At 45.2% G+C, this 18,430-nt stretch overlaps 1 protein-coding gene and 1 long non-coding RNA gene across 9 annotated transcripts in view; one reads left to right on the top strand and one right to left on the bottom strand.

Annotated features, from left to right (window-relative positions):
- MBNL2 (muscleblind like splicing regulator 2) overlaps positions 1–18,430 on the top strand; it is a 158,182-nt gene that overhangs the window by 30,452 nt on the left and 109,300 nt on the right. The gene's annotated exons all lie outside the window — the stretch shown is intronic.
- Positions 229–18,423, bottom strand: LOC128314536 (uncharacterized). Its single transcript, XR_008296289.1, has 3 exons — positions 14,986–18,423; positions 5,133–5,284; positions 229–4,616 (listed from the first exon to the last, which is right to left on the bottom strand). It is a non-coding gene; the product is annotated as an uncharacterized LOC128314536 (long non-coding RNA).

The following is an 18,430-nucleotide window of genomic DNA, read 5'->3' on the forward strand; positions in this document are numbered from 1 at the left end:
AAAAAATCATTAATAATCCTCCCTTTGTAAAATAGTGATGCACAAAATTTTCTTTTTATAATAACACCATACTGATTTCATTTTATTTTTAAAAATTTGTTAAGTGTTTATTTACTTTTGAGAGAGACAGAGACAGAGACAGAGCGTGAGCAGGGGAAGGGCAGAGAGAGAGGGAGACACAGAATCCGAAGCAGGCTCCAGGCTCTGAGTTGTCAGCACAGAGCCCAACGGCAGGCTCGAACTCACAAACTGCGAGATCATGACCTGAGCCGAAGTCAGATGCTTAAGTAACTGAGCCACCCAGGTGCCCCACCACCATACTGATTTTAATACTATAGAAATTATCATATAGTTTTTTTTGGAAGCTTACATTCTCGAAATGTTTTCCAATAAAATTTTTCAAGCAAATAAAATTTTGATGGACAAATGTTGAGTAAGAAGCATTTAGATACTTATATTAACATATTATAACACTGAATCTTCAAGTTTGTTAATATATATGATTTCTTTTTGAAAAACAAACTGTGATCCACACCTAAAAATAAAGTAAAATATAACATATACTGATTTCTGAAGCATGATGGAAGATTTTGTTACACTATGATAAAGAGGAAGGCAGTAAGCAATGTTCTAGGAAGGGCTCATGACAATTTTGGTTGTAAAAGTTTAAAGCAAAAACCAATGTCATTAACTTACTCTAATGCATTTACTCTAATTCATCTCTAAAATGCTTTCTGCAAAGCGTTTGTCTCTATTTTGAAAATATATTTGGGGCACCTGAATGGCTCGGTCAGTTAAGCATCCGACTCTTGATTTCAGCTTAGGTCATGATCCCGTGGTTCGTGAGTTTGAGCCCCACTGTTGGATTCTGTGCTGACAGCATGAAGCCTGATTGGGATTCTCATTCTCTCTCTCTCTCTCTCTCTCTCTGCCCCTCCTCAGCTCACGTGCATGCATGCACACCCTCTCTCTCAAAATAAATAAACATTAAAAAAATTAATTTTCAATCTATTTGAATTGAACTTGCGTTTTAACTTCTTTTGACCCTAAATCTAGTCCCCCCTTTAAGATTTAATTCTCATACTTGTAGAAACATAAAATGATCTACAATTCCAAATACATATTATCCTCAGTCATAGTGCAAACTCCCAGGAAAACTAGTTAATTTGATGGATTTCCTAAATCAAGATTGATCTTAATAAGTGAGAGCAAACACAATTGAAACCAAATGGATGTACTTTTCAGTGGCATGAACATCCCAGGTGCCCTTGGCTGTCTCTGATGTTGTCGTGAAGAAGTGAGAACATTAGCTTTCCCAGCCCCAAAGGTGATACTAAATCCATGTACCCCCATGATCATTTCAGGCATGTGAATGATCTGGAGAAGCACTCTTTGCTTCCCCGAGGAGGGTTAGTGATTCAGATGAAATCTTTAGCTTAAATGAACTTTGTGTTTCTGCTGCAGGGGAACCAGGCAAACCCCACCGGACCACAGGTGTCTCCCTAAAGATCCCTGTCACTACTAGGCAAGAAACAGGACTCCTAGCGTGTCCAAGGCCAAAGGGGCCCTGGAGACCCTCAAGTGTTTCCACTGAGACCTCCTCAGAACAGAGGAGAGACGAGATGGTCTCCTGAGGTTTAGTCCTGAGGACTGACAGAAGAAGGCTTCTTATTTATCTGAAGTCTCTAAATGGTATCTTCTACTCCATTATGTACGTCTGCTCTAATACAAAAAATTTAAAATTACTTACCCCTGAAGTTATTTGACTTTCCTTTCTGTCCCAACTTTTTTTTTTTTTTTTTTTTTTTTTTTTTTTAGTAAAACTGATCCTTCCGTACACTACAGTATATGTTTACCTGTGGCTATGTAGCTACTCACCCCCGGGTCTCACAACCACTGCTTGGTCCAGCGTCTCCTTTTCATGGCTGGGTAAGCCAAGGCCTGGAGAGGGGCTGTGACTCACCCCAAGTCTCCTGCCTACCTTGTGACCGTGTGAAAACGAACTCAGCTTTCCTAACTGCCAGCCCTGCCCGTTTGCTGATAGTTAGGCAATTGGGCTACTCCCCAAGGGTAGGAAAGTGTATTTCAGACGGAGGGCCTTTCCTTTTTACACTTTCCCACTTTGGGAAAAGAAGTGCAGATGGCCCTTTCTTTCTAGAAACTTCCTGGGATCTAGTGAGCTAAGTGCGTTTTTTAGTAGGAGGTGTGGTGAGGGAGCCAGTTACCTATGTGTTTTCAAGCTCTCCATCGTCTTCCTGACTCTTGAAAACCAAAGTGCTTCTCCTTCTAAGGAAACCTTGGGAAAGCCTAAAGCATTGGCCTAAGACAGATTAAGTGGGAACCTTTAAAACTGCTGGCTTAGGGACAGGATCTCCATCCTTAGCGGCTCTCTGAAAATATTGCAGGTACCATTTGAGAAGCTGGATGAACCTCGGGAGGCCTGTTCGCAGAGCTGACAGGGAGTTAGAGAAAGCGCCTTGCACTGTGCAGAAGTCGTAACCAGGCATAATAAATATTTTCTGCTGCTGAGTCATTCTTACTGGAAAAAGTAGTGCAGACAGGATCATCTCTGCCAAGTGCTGCAGGGGTTATCTGTGTGGCCTTAACCAAAATTTCCACCAGCGATGTTGCAACCTCCCTACCCCGGCTCCATGAAGAACCCAGGGATGAGATGCCTTATAGTGGTGCTCTGCTTCCAGTCGTCCAGACTCCTGCACAGACAGTCCACCGCTTGAGGCTCGGCAACAACAGTGTAGCTGGGGCGATGAAGTTTCAAGTTCAGTGATCGGCTCAATGGCATGTGGTTGTACAAACTGTATCTCTTGACTCTTAGCAGTTGCGGATGTAAGTGAGTCATACGTTTCTCATCCAGACACACACTTTTGTTAAACCCTAAGAAGTCATTTTGATTCTATTTCAATGAGCAAAACATCATTTACATCTGCACACAAGGCTTTATTGTAATCATAAAAATTATTTCGCATTTTACCCCAAGTTTAAAAGAGACTTCATGAGCAAAATAATGCTTTAAATGTAGAAGCAGTGCTGTATAGGGGAGTTGCCTGATCATAGCATACCGTTAATGACAAAACTTTGGCGGGGGGAGAGGGGTGTGTATACAGAGTATAAGGAGGTAGCCATGTGATGATCCGCATGCCAGAAAAGGTATTGTTCAGACTCTCTCTTTTTTTTGCCTCTCTCTCTCTCTCTCATTTTATCTTGTCAGATTTGGTTTGACTCAAAGCTATTGGTTCTCTTAGAGAAGGAGGTCAGACCAGTTTGAGAAAAAAGCAGCATTAGACGAGCAATCGAAGTATGCACATGGGAACGCAGGTGATAAAATCATTTTGGAAAATAATGAACAGGTAACTTGAGAGCTTGTCGTGAGGGTGGTATCACAGGTTATGCCAGGTTATTAATTTTCCAGCTCAGCAGTATGCTTCTTAAAAAACACTTAAAGGAAAAGGGATACGTTTGTGAAAGAAATGCAGTTGTTGGAGGAGATTAAGGAACTGACTGAAATCCACGGGTCAGTCACCCGGGAAAGCAAAACTACGTACATTTAAATAAGAATTGTGTATTTGGAAAAATACGCAGAATATGTAGTTGAGAGAGCCGTGTTTAGTACATTAAAATAGATGCCTGAAGATTTCATGATTCATCTACATAATCCCAAAGCACCCCCACCCCCGTTCGTTTGTTTGTTTCCTTCACATTTGATGCTTGTTGCAATGACCCAGTGAACTCCAAGTCACAAGGGAGCAGAGCCCCATGGGTAGGCGGTGATCATCAGGCTTTACATTTTGCCCCTCCTTTCACAGGAAATTGGGGAGAGCACTGGCGCCTCAGTTTCCCCTTCCATAAAATGGGAAGCACGTTCGCCACTTCAGAAGTTGCCCGTGACCAGGGGCAGTGCAGCCCTGTGACTTATTTTTCCTTTCCCCCAGTTTCCCTGTTGCACTTCTCAGAGCGGTGGCCCGCTGTTGCCATGGTGACACAGCACCAGGTGACGTCGCTTAGAAATAACCACAACCGGTGGCAGCGGGGAGGCTGAGCCAGCGGTGATTAGCCTGGGAGGAGTGCCCCATCTGGGCGGAGAGGCCACAAAAGACGCTGCTAGGGGAGGGGGTTGTGGAGGAGGGGACCTGGGTCTGACAGGTCCTGTGGTGCTGCCAGCCTCCAGCGATTAGCATCGTGTGACCTAATAATGCCCGCCTGGGTTACATCAGAGCGCGCTAAGTTTTGATAGAATATGCACTTTGTTGCCAGGTTTGTCCTTTTTTTTTTTTTTTTTTTTATTTATTTTTTTTTTATTAGAGCTCCGGGTTTCAAGTGCAGTAAATATTTGTTGTTGATTTCAATTCTAGCAGTTAGTTCAATTTCCTGAAAGATAAGAGGAATCTTTGACTCAGACTCATTTGTGTAGCCTGCTTTATACTTGGGGCTTGAGTCACTCCTTGTCCACAGCCATTCTAAAAACTATGGCAGGAAATTGATTTTTTTTTTTTTAACTTCTAGGGTGAGTGAAATGACATCAAAATAAAAATCCTCCTTTCATAGATTGACTTCTTCCTGATGCTGCATTTCTGGGTTCTGTACTTTTCTGCTTAAGTGCTCTGTAGAGCACTGTATGGTGCTCTGTAGAGAAATTTTTATTTTGTTAAATATTAATGAAATACCATCACCTGGATGTCTGACCCTCGGGGTATCTTTTTCAGTGTTCAAACAAACCAGTAGCATTCTGCATCCTTCTGGGGTCTTCTGAACCTTTGGGCTGTTCAATCCACATCCCCCATATCTGGTTCCGTGCCAGAATGATCGTATTCTACGAAGTCAGTGGAGTGGGGTTGGACGTGAACAGAGGTTGCAGAACTAGAAGGTTCTTCCTATCTGAACCTCTCTGGGGTGTATTTAACAGCTGGATTACAAACCTCCAGAAGAAGGGGACCTGGCTATGGCCTCAGGGGACAAGGGCAGAGGAAGACTTGGTTTCTCTGGTCTGCCTCCAGAGATATGTCAAACCCCCAGTCCACTGTGTTGAGGGTCCATGTGGCTCAAAACTTGGGCATTCACTTGCTAAGAATACCAGGGCCAGGGATGGGGCCACTTGGGGCCCAGTCTTATCAAAGAACTTACTCACAGCCAGTTTCAGCAAACTTTTCTGCTGACAGCCTTCAGGAGCCAGTTTTGCTCCCATCCGGAAAGTCCGAGACCACCATACCGTGACGACTGGGCTGGGGGTGTTGGTGAGTTCTTGGTGCACAGTAGCATTTTATGTGCTGCTCTAGTAGAAGAGAAAATGTGAAGAAGTATTAACACCCCCCCCCCCCCGGGAGGACTGATACAATATTACATCAGGAAAGACCTCCCCTCCCCATAGGCTGACACCTGGGCCTTATGACTCTCTGGGAGAGGTGCATTCTCTGCAGAGGGAACAGCCCCTAGATATGTATTCTTTTTTTCTTTTAGTGTTTATTTGTTTTTGAGAGAGAGAGAGAGAGCAGGGAAGGGGCAGAGAGAGAGGAGGACAGAGGATCTGACGTGGGCTCTGCACTGACAGCAGCGAGGCTGACCCGGGGCTCCAACTCACAAACTGCGAGATCATGACCTGAGCTGAAGTCGGACGCTCAACCCACTGAAGCACCCAGGCGCCCCTAGATCTGTGTCCTTTTTGCAGACTGGAGCCTAAGTATTCAACACCTGCTCTGTCCTCGTGCTGAATGAAAAACCCTGTCACCTCTGCACCCTCCCTGGGTGCCCCCTCGGATCTGGACTCTGGAGCAGGAACACAATGGACTCCCCAAATGCTCCCCCCTCCCCGGTACAGTTGCTCCTGTTAGATCTCACAGCTCAAACAGCCTGCTAACAAATCTAGGCCAAACCCAGCCAAGCTGATAAGATTTCCAGAAGAGTTCCTAAAAATACATTTCTCCTTAACTCAGCCTTGCCAATCACTGTACAATCACAGAACTTTCAGGGCAGAAGTGGCCTTAAAATATTGTTGCACCCTCTCCAGTTTGACGCTAAGAAAGAAGTTGGAGCCCCAGAGAACCGACATGGTGGCAAGAACAACAATGGATGAGAAATATTTCAAATCACATCATGAGGATGGAACCAAACAAGCCTTAAGGCACAAGCTATGAGCTTTGTAGTGTATTCATTGATTTATGTGTCCATTCATCCGCACACTCATTCAGCAAACATCCACTGAGAGCTTACTATGTCTTAAAAGTTTCCGTGTCGCGTTAGCTGTCAGGGATAAGACAGACCCTGCCCTTACAGATGTTATATTCTGGTTGGCGGAGAAAAACGAAAACATCAGTAACTACGTGTGTGAGTTTCCAATCATGATGAGGACTTTGGAGGGAAATAAAGCAGGGTGACCCCGAGTGAGGAAGGAGGACTGATACAATATTACATCAGGAAAGACCTCCCTTCCGCATAGGCTGACACCTGGGCCGTATGACTCTCTGGGAGAGGCGCATTCTCAGCAGAAGGAACAGCGAGGCCAGAGTCCCGAGGCAGGCCGACAGTTGACAGCTCAAGGACCGGCCAAAGGCAAGGGTGGCTGAGGGGGAGCGAAGGGAAGGTCAGGGAAGGTGTGGGGCTGGTCATGACGGGCTATTATAAGTCTCTTGGCTTTGACACTCGAGGTGGGGAGCCACTGGAAGTTCCTGAGCAGAGAAATGACATGATCTGGTTCCATTTTCAAAGGCTTTCCCAGAATTATGTGTTGGAGGGGCTGCAGCGGGGCATGGGGAGCCGCAGAGGACACTGGTTGGACCTGTGACATTAGTCCAGATGATGGCAACCACGTGGGTGGTGAGAAGGGGCTGGATTCGGGATCTGTTGGAAAGGCGGAGCCAGGGGAACTTCCTAATGGGTCAGATGTGGGCTGCCTTCAGAGAGAGGGAGGAGGGGGGAGGAAGCGGTGGCAGAGACAGAGAAAGGGCACAACTCTGGGGAGTCGTCCCTGTCTGGTGGGCTTCGAGCCGTCACCCGTCACCTGGTGGAGAGAACGGCCAGAGGCCTGGTGGATTTTGCCTGCATTGCAGTTCTAGTCTGTTCCCCACCCCCTCTACATTCACCAGCCGCAGGTATGCTAGCCTCTCCCCTCCTCCCCTCCTCCCCTCCTCCTCCTCCCCCCTCCTCCTCCAGCTAACACTGGCCACCAGGCATAAACGCTTTGATCTCCCTCCTCTTTATTAACCTTTCACCTCAAAAACATGCTGGCAAAAGGTTCTCAACAAATGTTTGTTTTAAGCCAGTACCTGGGTCTTATCTCGCCACTAAAGATGTCCCAGGAATTTATCTGTCTGCCCTGCACGCAGACTGGCTCCAGCCCCTGCCTTTTTCTTCTCTTTGAGACACGTGCTGCTCATGGCCCCTTCTGTGCTGATCTAAGGGAAGCCAGTGGCTCTTCATTTCCAGAGCACATGTGATCTGATCCAGCCCCTCTTGGTGGGGGTACCGGCCACGCCGGCTTCTGACATCACTCACACCCACCCCGCACACACACACACACCGAGATGCTTTATGATACGCTCTCCTGATGGCGTATCCAGTTTCCACAGGGAGAGAACAGCCTGGTCCCCCATGTCCTCAACTCCTATCACGTTCGTGTGTGCTCTTGTTATAACCCAGGTCTTTTTGTTGCTTTAAACTGCCCCGTCTCTGAGGCCTTGACTTTTGAAATTGACAGCATCCCTTCGCCGCCCCTGCTCTCAAATGCCAAGGGCAGATGGAGAAAGCGACGAAACCAAACTTTCATCTCAGAGCAAGCTCATGCTATCGCGTGGAGGTTGTGCCTTCTGGGCCACTTGACATTCTCTGGCTTTATCTCTTGTCCCTGCTGCAGCTGCCCGCAAGGGCCATCGGAAGCTTCAGGAGCTCTTGGTGGGGGCCCAGCCCCACACCTGCCTGTCCCAGCAAGTCGAACATCTCTTACTGACCCAGAGGGCAGGGGCCACAACACAGAAGCTGCCCCATGTCACTTTCCTGCTCTCCAACCGAAAACCTGGCTGTCTCTTTCACTCCCCACCTTCTTTCAGCCCTGCGTCTGAGAAAGGAGCATCTTCTCTCTCGCCAAGGCTGGGCCTCCACTGGAGCTGGTGGCCTCATCCCTCCCCCTCCTTTGGGCCACAGTTCCGGCTCTCGAGCCCGCACCTCAGTCTGCCATCTTTTCCCAAGCTGCTGTTGTGTTTCCCTCCTTCCACTCAGGAAAGAAACGAGAGGCTGGAGGTGAGACAGGAGAAGCAGGCTCTCTCCCGCTCTCCTGGGTGCTTCACTTGGTCCCTCCTTCCGCTTCTGCGAACACATCCCAGGCTCATAAAGGGTCACCCGCCCTGGGAGCACGCAGGTAATCAGCGCCCATCTGACTGCAAAGCAAAGACAGTTCAAAGCCTCCCCTGTTGCTACATGGTGTTCTTGCAGCACCAAATACTCCGAAGAGCTCCAGGCACCGAGGGCTTCATTTTCCAGCTGTCCTGACCCCTCCCCCCACAGCTGTGAGCCAGGGAAACTGCCATCTGGTAAGTCAGCAGTGGCAGCCTCGTTAGGATGTCTGGCCACCCCAAACCATCCACATGCCCATGGTCTCCTGGAGCCAGTGGACTCTTCTGGCTACTCCCTCCATCTTGGAGCTCTGAAACTCTCCCCACACACCCTTGACCCTGCACTATTCAGAGGATCTCATGTCTCTCGTCATTCTTGGTCTATGGTTTCGCTTGTTCCTCCTTTCCATCACCTCTAAGTAACTGAACAGACTGTCCTTGACTCTGTTCAAGGCTTTCTCATTTCTCCCCTGGATATAGACACAGATGTAGATACAGATATAAATCTCTCTCTCTCGCTCTCGCTCTCGCTCTCTGTCCCCTCTCTTCAACTTCAATGCCCCTATTTCCAATTGGCTTCCACTTCCCGACATCTTTCCTCCTGGGCAGAGCGTCAGTGTCCACACAGGATCCAACTTTTGAAGTCCTCTTTGATCTCTCCCTTGCTGTCTATATTCCCAAAGCTGATCCACTTCTAGTGAATTCACCCCAGCCACACCCTCCTCCTCTTCCTTCTCACTACTGCAATGTAATTTGGGGCCTCAATTATCCCTTTTCTCTGGACCATTGCTATAATCAATATCCAGTGTTACCACCTGTGAGACCGTCTCATTCTAATGCATCCTGGGTGATGCTATCAGAGAGAGTTTCCTCTAGCTGGGGTCTTAGCTGGGTTTCTCCAGTGCCCCCCAAATCTACCATACTAGTGACCCTCATATTTTATACCTGAGTCACCTTAGTCAGATTTATACAGCTTAAGACCCTACAACACCATTCTCAGTGCGGATAGGACTGCCCCGTAAAGAAAGGAAACATTTCTTTGGAGATTTAAGGGAACATTTTTTCCCATTGTCCAAAGGACTAGGGAGCATCTCTAAAATCTGGGGCGCCTGGGTGGCCCAGTCGGTTGAGCGTCCGATTTTGGCTCAGGTCATGATCTCGCAGTTTGTGGGTTTGAGCCCCACATCGGGCTCGCTGCTGTCAGCATTGAGCTGGCTTCGGGTCCTCTGTCTCCCTCTTCTGCCCCTCCTCTGCTTGCACTCTCCCCACAATAAATAAATATTTAAAAAATATTTTTAAAAATGTAGTGGGCAGGAGTGAAGGATTTTGCCATCTTGTGATGTCTATCTGTGACTCCCTCAGAGCGAAGAACCGGCCTGTAGCTCATGACCTTTGAGTGTCCTGCTGAACATGCACATAGATAAAAATCCTGTTCATAGTGATCTTGGTCAAGATCTTAAGTGTATTTTTTTGTACAAAGTGTGTTTTTAATTGATTTATTTTTTACTTTTAGACCATCTTAATACAGCTGAATTTGTTAAGAACATAACACCTGTGTAAATTGAGGCAACATTGTTCTTTAACTTGTTAGGAGCTGTAACGGGAATTTTTTGACATTTTGAAAAGACACATCACTTGTCATACCTCTGTCAGTCTGCATTGGTGCCTGTCACACTGAAAATAATGCTACATGCATACAGGTGTGAGCCTCTGGCCGCCTCATTCTATTTGGTAGCATGTATGTATGTACCTAAGCACTGAAATTTCAAAACACACATTATTCATTTTATTAACAATTACTTCCTTTGAAAGCTTCTACTCCAGTATGGTAACATATGCTTGTTGGCCGCACTATTGATTATTTTTGTTCAGTGATAATGAAAGTTATGCTACAAAACTTCTGTCGCAAAAGGGGGTCTAGGCATTTGTAAGCGTGCGGGCAGATGAAATAGCCAGTTGGCTGGTGATAATGGAGGGAGAGAGAGACAGAAAAGGAAAAAGGTCAGCTGAAAAGCAGTCCTGTCCACCAGGGGCGGTGGCCAGGGAAGGAAATGGAAGGTTCTGGCAAAGACTTCTCTGGGAATTCAGGGGCTAGATTGCAGCCTGCCGCTCAGTAATCATTTTTTTTCTGACAGCAGCCACTGGGTCCAGGAAACCGGTAAGTGCGGTCAGCCTTAAATGGTATCTAATACAATTGCGTTTATTCTAATAAGAGCGTCTCCTAACTGAATTATAAATGTTTAGATAGAAAACACAGACACAGTGAAAAAAACATAATTTGAATACAAATGTGTGTTGAATATATTATATCTGACTGTAGTTTCAGGATTATATTTAGAAATTTCTCCTCTTCTAATTAAAGATGAGATTTCTTTCTCTGCCCATTCCTGGAAACTGCAGTGAAAATGGACTGGAAATTTTCATGTGTTAAAATGAGACCTGGATTTTATGAATCTTTCGCTTGTGTTTTAAGATACAAGAGAAAAATTATAGCTGGGAATTTCTTTTATTACTGTTGTCATGAACACTGGCTCAGCAGACCCGCCCTTGTGACCTTGGGTGGCCAGTGTTTTGTTTTTCTCATTGAAGTGTATTTAAAAATGTGTTCAAAAGAACAAAGTACCATATAAAATGGAGGCATCATTGTTAGCCTCGGTTCTTTCTCTGCTTAGAATGAATGTATGTTTGGAATTCGTCTTAGAAGATCATCCATCAAAAGTTTGTCTCACTAATTTCTGGGAAGGATTTCATAGTGTGTACCAACTTCATAGAAAGGACTTTTCTAGTTTCTGTGACTCAAACTTCATTTACTTTACAGAAATTTATAACTTTTAGTGAGTGGAAGTTTATCTCCACCTGTCGTGTGTGTGTGTGTGTGTGTGTGTGTGTGTGTGTGTACATGCACATAGATGTAAAGCATATAGATGTTGTATCTAATGTTGATAATACTGTATAGAGAGGACTTATACTACTATGTCTATATTGGTTGCAGGACATATATTTATGGCTTTGGTATTTTCAACCCCTTGATTCCAAACAGGAAACTGACACTCAGAGAGCGTAACTCAAGACGTTACGCAGCTATTCAGGAGAGAGGAGCAACTAGAACCCCATGTAGAAAAACTGATTCTCCATCCAAAACCACGCAGAAGTCTCAAAATGCCATTTAACTTACGTTTCCAGTAAATTATAAAGAAACCAGTTTCAAGGTTCTATAAAGAAACGTGTTCTTAAGGACTGTCACTTCTGCTCCCTTTACAAACCTTTTCTTCAAAAAGTCAACTAGGTCCTTTATTCATTTTGCAGTGGGGCCTCTCTAGTTTCTGTATTTTTATTGGTGCATAGGGCTTCCTGTGGGAAGGCCCCAGTGAGGGACCTCTTCTCAGTGGCTGTGATTACAGGGCAGGATTACACCCTCTCCCGGAGGTCAAGTGGCTCTCAGCCCAGCACGCCAGCCAGCAGCATCTCGAGATTCCTCTCCTGCCCGGGCATCTGCATCTGATAGGTGTGGGCTGAGGCCAGCCATTGATCAGGGGCGAGAGCACACTGAGAGCTATTTTAAATCAGGCTCCAGAAATAGAAGTAGGGATGCTCAGACATCAAGCGACTCGCAGGGAGGAGAAATCATTCTTTAAAAATATATTCGGAGAATTTAAAAATTGAAAAGAGGAAACCCAGAGAATCTCAAAATGAGAAATTAGGAAACTCAAGGAGGCATCGTTTCTTTATTGTAATTAGATTTATGGAAAATAAAATTAAAGGCATCCCATAAATTACTTAATGGATAATGAGTCCTTGACTGTCTGACTCAGAAATCGGTTTGTTTTGCAAGGACCCTTTGATCAGCTCGCTAGGAGGCCGGTGTCTGGCAGACGGCTAAATGCCACAGCTGACCAAAAAGTGAGCGAGGGAGCCGCGTACAGCACAACTATTTTCCTTGAGGCGGTCTTACATTTTGATCAGTCTCAGCCTCACGATCCGACATGACTGATGTTTTTCCCTTCAGAAATGTACAAACTGGCTACAAAGCGTCAGCAGGGCGAGGACACCTGGGGTCCCCGGCCCGGGCTTGTCTGGCTGCTGAGAGGTGTGGAACGAAGGGAGGTGGCCTGGCTTGGAGGCCGCGCTTTCCAGACTGGCCTGCCGCATCGTTGAACAGCTGCAAGGGAACTTGCGCGGCTCAGTGTTCTATAGTCAGAAGTCACAGCTTTCTGAAAATCCAACACCTAGGAAGGTTTTAAATATATTTTGAAAAATGAAGTGTCATGTAAGTGAAACCCCTAAAAATAGACTGAGATTGTTTTGTAGAGTTGCACAGCAAGTCCTTTGGTGTTTCAGGAAATACTACAGCGTTTCTTTACCCTTGAACTGCAATCTTGCTTTTCCTTTGAAGATGCGTCCAGTGGTGAACCTCCACCCTCGTTATACCCGGGTGCTACACATCAGCCCTTCTGTAAAGAGCTCTAGCAGGAAGGGGCAAAGGACTGAGCTGCTGGTCACCGAGGGCCACCAGCCCTCTGAGGCAGTCCTCCCTCAGGCAAGGGTCCTAGCAACAAAGCCCCACTCACCTGGACCAAAGGCCTGCTTCATCCTGAACCAAACCTACAGGCTACGAGTTCATTTATTCTTGTAATTCTCATAGAATGAAGTCTTGTCGAGAACAGATCTCTCAGATGTTTTCTGCGTAGTTGTGTTTTGTTTTCATCGATCAGAAACAGCCACTGGAAGAAGCCCCCAGCCAGCCCTCCTGCAATTATTTCTGGGGGAATCAGTGACCCCGAGACCCTGTGATCAACTCAGGGCAGACATCTTTGTTCCCCCAGCACATGGGGTGGGGGGAGGGGGGCAACAAGAAATGTGTACTACAGCAGTTCCCAAACTTGAGCGTGCCCCAGAGTTACCCCGAGAGCTTATTCAAACACAGCTTGCTGGGCCCCACCCCCGGACTTTCTGATTCAGTACCTCTGGGCGGGGCCTGAGAATCTGCATCCTAACAATCTCCCAGAGGCTGCTGCCATGCTGGCCCAGGCATTACACTTTGCAAATCTGCAAATCGCTGGGCTAAGGATGCTGGGGTTCGAAGATCAAATAATTTGTCCTGGGGGCAGATCCTCCCTGTCACCAGGGCCTTCTTGGCAGCAACGAGGTAAGCCAGTGGCACCTGCTGGAATTTTCCTCCAGGATAATACTGAAATTCACTATTCAGAGCCTTATTCCTTTAGGTTAGCCTTCGGTCCACATTAAAACGCAAAAGTTCCTTGGAGGAGGATCAGGAGTTCGTTTGACAAACATTTGTTGAGTGTATTCTTGACACCAGGCACGTAACTGAGCACTGAGGATTTGAAAATAATAGGCAAAGTCTATTACCTACACAGGGCGAAACCTTGAGCTGGGGGCAGGTGGGTGGAGAAGTCAATGTGTAAGTTCTGGAGAATTAGGAGGTAATACTTAACAATCATCACCAGGCACTATCAGAAAGTGGGCTACCCAAAGGTCACCAGAGGGGGTGAAGCAGGTCAGCAGGAACAGCACTTCAGGGTACAGGGCAGTGAGGGCCTGCCAGATCAGTGCTCAGCTGAGCCTTCAAGGGCAAGCGCGTCTCCTCCTCCGTGAGGGGCTTAGAAAGCCAGAAGGGGGAGAGAACACGAGGCCACTGAATGGCTGAGGAGGACAAGGAAAGGAACGCCAAAGAAGGAACAAGGCCAGAGAAAGAACTGGGAACAATTACTTTTGAATTCTGCCTGGGTTCTGCACCGGAAGGAGCTAACTGGGATGGCATTGATTGCAATGTTGGAAATAAAACTGAAGCACAAGTCAAAAAAAAAAAAGGTGGAAAAATAGAAGCATAAAATATTGTAGGCAGGAGCCCCAGCTTCTTAGGGCAACCCAGAAACGTCTTGCATATAAGCAGGGCCAATGGCAGCATATATGGGACCTTTCTGAGAATGAGAAAAGGGTGCCTTCTCCACTCAGACACATTTTCCCAGGGGCCCCTCCGGGTAGATGAACTAGAAAATGCCCCAGGTTCCTCCCCGCTCACCCAGAGCACTGGAGGATAGCATCTGTCGCTGCATTTCCAGCAAGCCCTCAAACGTAGTAGGCACCCCAGCAGTGCTCCCCGCATATTTGGACTAGGCATCACACCCAGGGTCAATGCCTGGGCCCTAAAAGTGTTTGATTCACTTCTGGGTTTAGTAGCAACTGAGGGAAGAAAGCAAGCGTCTGGCCTTTGTGAGAAGAACACTGTGGGATTTGTACTTGGGGCAACTTCTCTGTGGGTTCCTTCCGGCTGCGAAATAAATCAGTTTGAGAACCGAGGGATGCTCCGGATAAGTGGCCTGAGTACACAGTTCTGTCGGTCCCTTTGATCTCTAAGGCACCGCCCTGCTCTCAGCTTCTGTAGCTGGAGCAGATCCGCACAAGGCATAAGCCTGGCCATTGATGTAGAATGACTGAAGAGAGAGAGGAAGCCTGAAAGTGGATTTATTCAATAAATATTTATAGAGTAGCTCCTCCTTTCATTGCCTTGCATTGGGACAGCACTTTAGTGCTTACAAAGTATTCTTTGTTCTCTCTATAATCTGTCCTTCATGGCATCAATCATGTAATGTAGGTAGGAACTATTATCAACATTTTAGAGAAATTGACTTACTCAAGGTCACATGAAGGAACCTTGGCAAAACAAAGGCTTGACGCTGGCTCTTAGGACAAGGTACTTTCCACCATTCCAGAATGTTCTGTGTTGGCTGAAAGAAAACAAAATGCAAAAGCCAGTAAGACATTGCCATCAGTAGAAATATAATGAGAGGTACATGTAGCTCTGAATTTTGGAGGGGCTAAAAAGAAGCAAGTGAGCTTAATTTTAATATAAGCTAAATAATAATATTTAAACCAGTTACTTAAAATATTATCAACTCCCCATGTAGTACATGTGAAACAATATTAATGAGATACTTTCACATTCTTTTTTCATACGAAGCGTTTGAAATCGGTATGTATTTTATACTCAAAGCACAACTCAATTAGGAGCTGAACTCATTGGACATTCTTGATCTGTATTTAGATTTCATAGAATTTACAACTGAAAAGTAGATTTATGTACTCAGGTCAGTCCAAGCCCCCTTGAAAGGTTTCCAGGAACTAAAGTGAGGATCAACGTTTTAGTTAAATTTACATTAATTAAGAATAAATACAAATTTCAAATTTAGTTCCTCAGTGGCACTAGCTACATTTCAAGTGGTCAGTAGGCACATGTAGCTAGCAGCTCCTATACAGGAGAATGAAGCCCTAACACAACCCTTCCTCCCAAGAAATCTAGTCTGGCAGATCCAATATGTGCTTTGGTCTGTGTGTTAGCAGAGGTTAGTCTTGTCCCTTGATAACCGTGTCAAAAGTTGGTTTTCTCCATCCTTACCCCTCATCATCCATCTTCTTTGGTGGCCTTCCTTAACCTAATTCAAGTCTGTGCTCTCTTCCTTGTTCCCACAACTGCCTGCTTATATCCATCTCAGAAGATGGAGGTTGTGATGGGCCAAGAGAGGCAGTGTCTTTGATAACATTAGCTCTGTAACTTTTAGGATAGAAACCAAGAATAAGTAGGAAGGAAGAGGGGATTTGTGAGAGGATAGCAATATACTTATGTATAGTATGATGTGCCTTCTTTTCCTTCTGGAACATCATTGACTTACACAGGACTCTGGCCAGCAGAAAGCGTGGCTCCTCTGCTTTTAAAAGCAAGTTCAGGGGCACCTGGGGTGGCTCAGTCGGTTGAACATCCAACTTCGGCTCAGGTCGTGATCTCATGGCTTATGAGTTGGAGCCCCACGTTGGGCTCTGTGCTGACAGCTCAGAGCCTGGAGGCTGCTTTGGATTCTGTCGCTCCCTCTCTATCTGCCCCTCCCCGGCTCGTGCTCTGTCTCTCTCTCCTTCAAAAATAAATAAACATAAAAAAAAATAAAAATAAAAATAAAAATAAAGCAAGTTCATCTCCTTCGAGTCTGACTATCTAAATTCTGGTTGGATTTTCATAGTAACTACAAATGGCAATCTGTTTCTCCCAGGAAAACAATTACTTCTTACCTGAAAATACACGCGAAAGTCTACCCCATTCACTGGACTGGGTTGAGAGCATTGTTTCTATGTGGTTTTTTAGGAATACTTGAGTAATTATTCTTTTGCCATCTGTGCCTAAATACAAGTTTACCCGTTTCTTTTCCTACACGTGAAAAGCCGTGACCAAAGCCATGCTGTCTTTAGGGCTGAGCTTCTCCTGGATCTTTGTCATCCTGTAATCCCATCAGACCCTGGTCCGTAGGACTCAGGGACTCTGTAAAATATCGTACAAATATAAACTAGATGTGTCCAACCTATCATTTTAAACCTCATTATTAGTGCCTCGGCTCCACTGAATACACAGGCAGGAATGTTTTCTTGTCCCCTGCTGCCCTCATCCTTTGTTCTCCATGGGGGTTAGAGATGGGGGTTGAGGCAATGGAGGTGCAGGTTCAGGCTGGTCTGTGAAACCTGACCCAGAGTAAATTTGGTTATTAAACTCATCTTCTTAAACTGCCTAGTTAAGCAAGTTGACGTTAGCTGCTGGGAACACAATGCTGCCAAACAGACAAGCAGTAGCCTGCCTGTCCCCTCAAGTATTTTACAGCTGGAGTCAGGCATGTGTCATGGCCGTCAAGGTGGCCAATTTCCTTACATGCACATACAGTTATTACCGATTTACACACTTCTGCTAGCAAGTAAATGAAGTCCTGGGATGAAGCAGCATTGCCTACCATCCCAAGAGACGTCCTGCTAAATAAACCTTCCACGATCGGATAAGCTTGAGAGACACCATTGTTTCTCTTACTCTATTGGAGACTCGTTCAAGACCGAAAAAAGCCCTATTGCAAAGAAGCGTGTTCAGCCTGGTTTACCTGGAGTTAACTAAACTTAATTATCATGGGACCTACTTTCCTCAGGGGACATTTGTGAATCACTCAAAAGTTACCGCTGTCTGAACTTACTCATACATGCTGATTTTAAATACTCTACGTCCAGTTTCCATTAAGTTCTTACTTAAAGAAATTTTTAAAAGGGCATCAAGGCCATGTGTCTAAGGTAGCTGGCAGCATATACAATATCTGAAAACGATCAGCTTCTAGTATATAGTCCTTTATTCCTCCTGGACCCAACGATGTTAAATTTTTAACATTTTAACTACTTCATAATCCTTGAAAACATTAAAAGAAATGAAATATAATTTTAGAAATATGAATTTTCTAGTTATATTTTTGTTGTAGGTGTATGATTTAACTCCAGTATTCCACAGAATGGAGATTGTGAGTCCATTAAAAACTAAACTGAACTAAAACTAAAACGAACTTGCATTCATTCCTCTGGTCAGTGAGCCAGTCAGCAGTTAAATCGGTCAGTAAATATTTTTTCAGGAACTAATAGCCATGAACTAAGGCACTAGGGACACAGAAATGACAAATATAAATAGTCCTTACCATCTGAGTGCTTACTGCAGAGAGGGGAATACTAACATTAAGCAAGTAATAACAGTAGAGAGAAAGTATAAGAGACCTAAAAAATATTGGGAAGCTTCTCCTTATCCATTTCTAAGTTCAGATCTCTGTAAACTAGAAAAAATATAAAGAATAAGGAGCCCACACTGCACCCAAAATGATAGTACCCTTATTACATAGGAAGACACATCCCGAATAATTGTTTATAGCATTTCCAACAATAAGATCAACGGCCTAAATGTGAAATTAATCTGAAGCTACGGTTCTAATACACTGTTTTGGCGATGAAGCACATTAGATGGGATTGTTTCAGAATGCTTAATTATTGTGTCTGCCACACTCATGTGTTTGAGTCATTCCTAACTTCTGGACTGCTGCCTAGATTTCTGCAATACGGCTGCAGTTTTGTTCTCTCTCTCTCTCTCTCCCTCTTTAATGCATAACTTTCCTCACGAGCCTTAAACCTCAAAGTTCTGAACTGCACTTTTGCAAATTCTATATGAGACCTAAAACAGTTTATCAAAGTGTTGATTCCATTGAGTTTGGGTGTAAGTTGATGTTTTCTTTGTGTTCTGC

Source organism: Acinonyx jubatus, chromosome A1 (genome assembly GCF_027475565.1).
Source record: "Acinonyx jubatus isolate Ajub_Pintada_27869175 chromosome A1, VMU_Ajub_asm_v1.0, whole genome shotgun sequence".
NCBI lineage: Eukaryota > Metazoa > Chordata > Mammalia > Carnivora > Felidae > Acinonyx > Acinonyx jubatus.